At 36.9% G+C, this 7,448-nt stretch overlaps 1 non-coding gene across 1 annotated transcript; it reads right to left on the bottom strand.

Moving 5' to 3' along the window:
- Positions 1–4,994: 4,994 nt before the first annotated feature.
- On the bottom strand, positions 4,995–5,101 carry LOC112391978 (U6 spliceosomal RNA). Its single transcript, XR_003001610.1, has one exon. It is a non-coding gene; the product is annotated as a U6 spliceosomal RNA (small nuclear RNA).
- Between the last annotated feature and the right edge of the window lie 2,347 nt (positions 5,102–7,448).

The raw sequence follows: 7,448 nt of genomic DNA, 5'->3' as shown, positions 1-7,448 counted from the left end.
TATGGTTTTTATAAACCGTAAAAACAATAGCTCAAATAACAAAAATGAAGGGAGGAGAAGAAGTGGGAGGGAATTTTCACAAGCTGAGAAAGAAAGAAATAGAATTTGTTTAAAGATGAAACTGTAGTTGAAAATAATGCCACCAGTTTTTAAGTTTTTCCTCATTATTTTAAAATAACTCTATCAGTTATTGATTTTTCACAGTGAGCAGCAGAAACAAACTCTATTAAAGCTTAAGGAAAAGAAAAGATAATAGAGTAGATCAAAAATCCAAGAGAAAAAAAGAACTGGAATCAGAAGGCCAGTAATTGGAAAAGCTTTGGGGAACTAGATAGCTAGAATTAATGAACAGTTTCCTGGGAGCACCACACCCATTGAATCAGCTTTCAATATCTCCTATTTCAGCATTACTCCACTCAAGATTCAAATATCCGGGAAAATGTAATGATTTTCGTCTGCAAAATAAACATTTATCTCTTAGCCAAGATTTGTCAGGGCATCTTGATTGACGGTCCTAACCAGAGTGTATGCCTTGGGGCTAGATTGTTCTCCAATTTACAATGCCAACAAAAGGGGGGGCTTAAAGAGTAGAAGTTTATGGCTATAGCAGGAAACGTTTCTATAAGCAAATGCCTCATATAAAAAAATTCTTCTCTGTTCAGCAAATCTTTCAGTTTCACTTCAATGAATTTTCTTGAAGAAATTAAATAATTTTAAGGAAATTTTTATGTGTTGTAAGGTCTCATTTTAAAAACGTACTTAGGACTTCCCTGGTGGCACAGTGGTTAAGAGTCGGCCTGCCAATGCAGGGAACATGGGTTCTAGCCCTGGTCGGGGAAGATCACACATGCCGCGGAGCAGCTAAGCCTGTGTGCCCCAACTACTGAGCCTGTGCTCTAGACTCTGCGAGCCACAACTACTGAGACCACGTGCTGCAACTACTGAAGCCCATGCGCCTAGAACCCATGCTCTGCAACAAGAGAAGCCACGGCAATGAGAAGCCCACGCACCACAACAAAGAGTAGCCCCCGCTCGCAGCAACTAGGGAAAGCCCGCGTGCAACAACGTAGATCCAACACAGCCAATAAATGAATAAATAAATAAATAAAATAAAAACAAAACAAATACGTATTTATAGTGAGGAATCTGACAAATACTCTCAGCGGGTGATTGGAATCAATACCAACAGTGATAAATCATGCTGATAGTATGTATCTTAGTGTGATGTGATGAAAATAACACTTTACATCTATGGTCATTCTCCCCAAAACCCATAGCCCTAGTTTAATCATGAAAAAAACAGGCAAATCCCAATAAAGGGACATGCTACAAAATACCTCAAGATCATCTAAAACAAAGAAAGTCTGAGAAACTCTCATAGCCAAGAGGAATCTAAGGAGACATGATGTCTAAAATGTGGTATCCTGGATGGGGTCCTGGAACAGAAAAAGGACATTAGGAAAAAAACTAAGGGAATGTGAACGAAGTTAATGGACTATTTTTCTGTAAATATAAAAATGTTCTAAAAATCAAAACATTTTTAAAACAAGACATTTCAATCACTCTATTATTTATCTAGACTTATCCACTGACAGTGTCTGAATGGATAAGTGTAGATGCTGCTTCTCTATGCTGACAATTCTCAAATCATTATTTTTAGTTCATATTCTTCCTTAACCTACACACACACACAAATATATGTATCATATATTCATGCATGCATGTGGGTATACATTGCCTGATAAATGTCTTGATCTGGACATCTTTCAGATTTCAACATATTTCTTGTAAGAAATACTCAGTTGATAATGCTATGACAGCGTGCTGTAGGAGCATACTTTCAATGTCATATAACAATTTATATAATAAATGATTACAGGGTGGTTATTACATGGCACAGTTGTAGATACTGTAGACTTATATGTGAAGAAGACATGCACATGCCCTGTTGTCAAGGAGTTTATAATCTCTTGAGGGAAGCAGACATTAGCAAATATTCACACTATGATCTTTGAAATAAACCAAAATTTGTTCCCAACTGTACTTTACACTTACCCTTATTGTAGCATCTATCACACTTCCTCACTTACGGAGTCATGTATTTATCATTTCAACCATATTGTGCGCATAATATATCTTCAATAAAAGTTTGTGGAAACATCTGGTTCCTTTTTTGTTCATCTCATTTGTTGAATAATTAAATGCAGGAGAGGGCTGCACTCATAGCTGTCATGTTTATGACACTGAGGGCTAAATGGTCAAGTAAAAAGCGTACAGTGGGTTTTGATTCTTTTCCAGGGTTGCACTAACTTTTGGCACAATTTTGACTCACTGTGTCTAAGTAGCTGCTTAGTAAAAGCTGTGGTGACAACCATCCCAGTTTGCCAAGGACTCTCCTCCTCTTAGCTTTGAACGTCTCACATCCTTGAAAAATCCCAGTCCACGACAAACCTGAGTGGCGGGTCACTATCGAAAATTGTAGAGCATATTTACATCTTTCTCATTAAAAATAACTATAAGAATACAGCGATTCAGTGGATTTGAACAGCACTCATCATTTATGATGTGCATCTCATTGTGGACCTCTCCTTGATAACCCTCACAGCAGCCCTGTGATGAAAGTAAGCACAGATTATTAAAATGTGGAACTGGATTCCAAACCCAGGGTTGTCCAGAGCTGAGATTAAGTTCTTGGCCACGATGTTTAAATGCAATGAAATAGCAAGTCATGATGTTACTGAGCTTTTCCCAACGCTCAGGAATTTCCAAGTCTACCCCAAGTCAACTACACTTATTAAGTACTAACCCGCTAAAAAAAATTAGCCTGTGTAAACTCTGCAGATCTGCCTTGAGAAATTAGTTTTCTCAGAACAAATATGTGTGAAAATTCTTCAGTCTAGTTGTACTGAAATTTGATCAATTTGGAGAAAAACTGACCTTGGGAGGATTGTTTGTTTGTTTGTGTAGCTTCCAGTTAGCCTGCCTCTGTGGAATGATTCTGGCTGGAGTCGCTTTCTCCAAGCATCTGAGTTAAACATTTATAGTCCCTCAGATTCCATGGGCTTGGGTGAGCTTTTCCAGACAGGTTAGCGATTTCGAGTTTGGCAAGCACTTGGGCTTTTCAGTCTGTTTTGAGTGAAAATCAATTTACACTCTTTGCAAACATGTGACAGCATAAATCAGACAATTGAGTTCACCCTTAAAACACAATAGGGGCTTGTCTCATTTTGATGAGGAGATGGACAAAACACTTTCCGTGAGTTTCAAGCATATCCCTTGTCATAGCACGGCAATTTGACAAGCACACTGTTCCACCATCCTTAATTCAGCAGATGATAAAAACAGAAGCGAGAGAGGTTAGATTATCTGTCAAGGGCAGCACACAGGAAGGCAGGAATTGAGTCAGGTTCAGAATTCACAGGTTCTAAATACACTGACCATTCTGGGCTGTTTAATGCCTCCTTGGAGCACCCCTAATATTTGATGCGGAGATCTGGCAGCATCCATTGTTCTAACTAACCTATTCAGAAAGTCTTCCCATTCAGATGTCATTTAATTAAAGATGGTCTAAAGAAAGTGGAGCTTTCAATCAAAACTCCAAAACAGTTGGTTGCTATAAAACTAATTTAAAATGGCATAAAGTGGAAAATAAAAGAGCTGGTTACAATTACACTACTTAGGCTTCGAATGGCAAGTAATTCTAGTGATTAGGAAACTATTGATGTAATGTGGTTTTAAAAAAAGCATAGAGCAAAATAGAGTTGAAATTGGGATTGGATCATTTTTCCCATCTGTCCTGGGAACACTGATAGTAGACCTAAGAGCATATTCTGCTGTAGAAAACTAGCAATCACTAAAAATATAATTTTTTTGTACTGTCCAATGTTACCAGCAAGTTCTGTATATGTCATCCTTTTGCTAAATGTCTACATTCTGAAATATTCACCTATTAGCTTCTTAATGCTTTGGAAAGAAATTATTTTATCCTGACTTTCTTTTCTCAGTTTCTTAGCTAGGTTTTATCAAAGTAGACCTTGTGTTTTTCACAACAGGAGACTAAATTTCTCGTAGATTTTAATGATTTACCTCACCCCCAAACATCTGGAAAATCCTGTAAATTTGGGGGGGGATTAGTTTTTCTTTCTATTTTTGTTTGTGTTTCAACCTGTCAGAATGCTCAGTATGAAGGACTGTGAGGTGAGCTTTTGTTTTGGGAAAACTACTTAAAATTTGAGCTAGACCAGAGAGCAACTTCGCCTGGAAACAGGGTCTTCAGCTAAGTGTGGACACTTAACATATTTTAACTGTGATACTGAATCACTGTGACCATCTTCTCCAAAATGAAAATCATTGACTAAAAGAAGCTTATTCTAATGTTCAGGGCTACCACAGTGACGGACTGGTACTGACTACCCTACCTGACATACCGTTTTGAGAAACTGTGGCTGAACTCATGTTACAGAAAAATCAGTCAGTATGTGGCAGATACGTTGTGGGGAACCTTAGTAATTTAGTAGAAATCAAAGATATCTTATGTATGTACTTATTTTTAAATTTTTTAATTTTTAAAATTTTGTTATACAATTTTTAAAGGTTACTTTCCACATACAGTTATTACAAAATATTCGCTATATTCCCCGTGCTGTACAACATTTTATCCATTCATCTGTTGATGGGCACTTAGGTTGCTTCCTTACTCTGGCAATTGTAAATAATGCTTCTATGAACATTGGGGTGTATGCCTCTCTCTGAATTAGTGTTTTTGGTTTTTTTGGATGTATACCTTGGAGTGGAATTGCTCAGCCCTATGGTAGCATGTTAGATTGATATTGGGAGCCTGATGACACTTCCTAAAGTGTGATGGCATTTAGTTTAGAACAATGATTTACTTTAGCAACTCAGACCCATTCAGACCCGGGTCTATTTGTATATTCATCTCCATCACCACACCCTGATTTTTTTTTTAAACATCTTTATTGGAGTATAATTGCTTTAAAAATATGGAACGCTTCACGAATTTGCGTGTCATCCTTGCACAGGGGCCATGCTAATCTTCTCTGTATCATTCCAATTTTAGTATCTGTGCTGCCGAAGCAAGCACCACACCCTGATTCTAAACAGCAGAGTCACTGAGACATACTGGGAGGCACTCCAAAGCATCCAAGTGCTTTTTAAATTTAATCGAATGATAAAGCTTGAATGAGATGGTTTGGAACATTTTAAAGTATCTCCACATGTTTTCTAAACCTGAGGTCCCATGGGGTATTTCCCAGATATAGCGGTCATGAATGAAGTTTAAGTCAGCCCCGAAACTTTTGAAAACCATTTCTATATTTTAAGGTAGCTTTCTGCATTACGATTCTCTCTTCTCCAAGTTCGAGGCCAGGACTTCACCTCTCTGTCTCCTTTGCAGGTGAGACACAGCCATGCAATCTAGGTCCCAACAATCAGATGGAACAAGATGATGACTTCCCTGTAGCAGAGAGCACCCTGTAGTGAGGAAAGAGGCCTTTCTCATTTTGCTGACCTGTGTCAAGGAATGTGGCACAGGGGCATTGAGCTATCAGATGTAGCAGGGACAGAGGTCCTAGAAGTAGCTTTCCAAGTTTCTATGCTCATCTTCCCAGGGAAGGGGTACACTGTGTCTGTGGAAGTGGTATTATGCCTGCAAGCGTTCCAATGGCATATTTGGATTTTTTCCTGATGGTGTAGCTTCTGAGTCTAATTTATTGGACCTTATGCAGATTAATGAACTCCAGAGTATGACAAATTTGTTTAGTGCTCAAACTAGCTGGAGTAGACTCTGTTGTTTGCAATTAAGAACCCTTACCAAGGCAGAAATTGGGATCAGAAGTGATTGTAAGCAATAGACCTTCAAGGAAATAGGAATCTGTACATTTACTGTTGGGTCTGATTCGTTTTGCAAACAAAAAAACAAGAATAATCCACTTGTTATTAGTGAATGGAGCTTTGGCAGCCCACAGTGAAAAGTGGCAAAACAGTTGAGAAAATTATTACTGTAGTCACCTGGAATTATGTGTCCATGGAAGGAAAAATACCTTACCCTAAAAGCTTATCAAGGCCATGAAGAACAGTAAGACTGCAGAGTGGAGAGTCTTTAAACTGCACTAGAGAATAGAAGGAAAGAGAATGACTATCTCAGACTACTAAATTCCAGCCTCAGTATGTGATCAGACCAAGGGAATGCTCCAAAAAAATCCTTCAACTAATCCATTAGGAAAACGCTATCTTCTGACATTGGGTTTCTCTTGATATCATAAAGATGCTGATCACTAATGATATCATAACTAAACTAATTGACGTTCATAATACTTTTCTCTCTAAGCTACAACTTTGCAGCAGGAATTATTTTTAAGATACATTTCTGCCTTAGTCTAACAAAAGAACTAATTAAGTTCACAAAATTAGACTTTGCTTCAAGTTTGTGGTTTTCTTTCCTTTTTCTTTGAAGCCTATTTTCACATTATTCCAATAGTCAGAATGTAGACATGCAAAGTTATTTCTTCATGGACATAAAACTTAATAATGTGACAAGAGAAGAAATCTTTTAATTAAATAGGTGTCTGCTTTGGTAAGTGCTAAATGGTCAAGCTGTCTCCTTTTTAAGAAAATACTGATGTGACCTGTTAGTCTCCATGGACAATATGGACCAAACATTGACTTTTCTTCCAAACAGCTACTTTCTCTGACTCTTCAGATGAATAATTTTTTCAAGCACTAAACAAGGTTTCTCAATTTTGTGTTTCTGCTTTGTGTCTATGTCCGTGCTTTTAAGAGGGAAAGTTTTCACCCTTAATAAAATAACAGAGTCATTTATTAGGGTTCAAAGGGAGGAATGCCTAAAAGTGGCAATGATCTATTCATCTGAACCTGAAGCCTTATAGAGCTCTCAAGTTTCTATACTATTTATAAAATAAATTAGTCTACATGATGTAATTTTACATTCTATTTATATCATTATTCTTTATACAACATAAACATAGAACTCTGTGATGTTATTACATGTCATAAATGTCATCATAATTTGTCTTTACACATCATTAATATCTTAGTTTGTGACATTATTACACCTTTGTGTGTCTTTTTCCATATTTATGGTAATTACATCAAAGTATTTACTATAATTATGTCATTTGATGAAATTACAGTAATTACTTCGAAAAATGATAGCCCATGACTAATGAATTAAAATAGCATGGAAATTCACATTAAAAATGACATTAAAATAATTCTAAGGATCTGAGATAACCCACAAGAACACGAACATTCATTACTGAGTTTTTAACCTCTAAACTTGGCCCTACAAGTTTTCCCTTGTTGAAAATTTTAGCTTTATTGAGAACTGGGAAATGCTTTGTAATAGTGTGGTAACCATCAAGATATTAAAAATAAATTGAAATCTAGTTGCTGACTTATTTATGGCAAGT

The sequence above is a fragment of the Neophocaena asiaeorientalis genome, unplaced genomic scaffold (genome assembly GCF_003031525.2).
Source record: "Neophocaena asiaeorientalis asiaeorientalis breed wild unplaced genomic scaffold, Neophocaena_asiaeorientalis_V1.1 scaffold150, whole genome shotgun sequence".
Lineage (NCBI taxonomy): Eukaryota > Metazoa > Chordata > Mammalia > Artiodactyla > Phocoenidae > Neophocaena > Neophocaena asiaeorientalis.
This window is presented reverse-complemented; position numbering and strand designations above follow the sequence as displayed.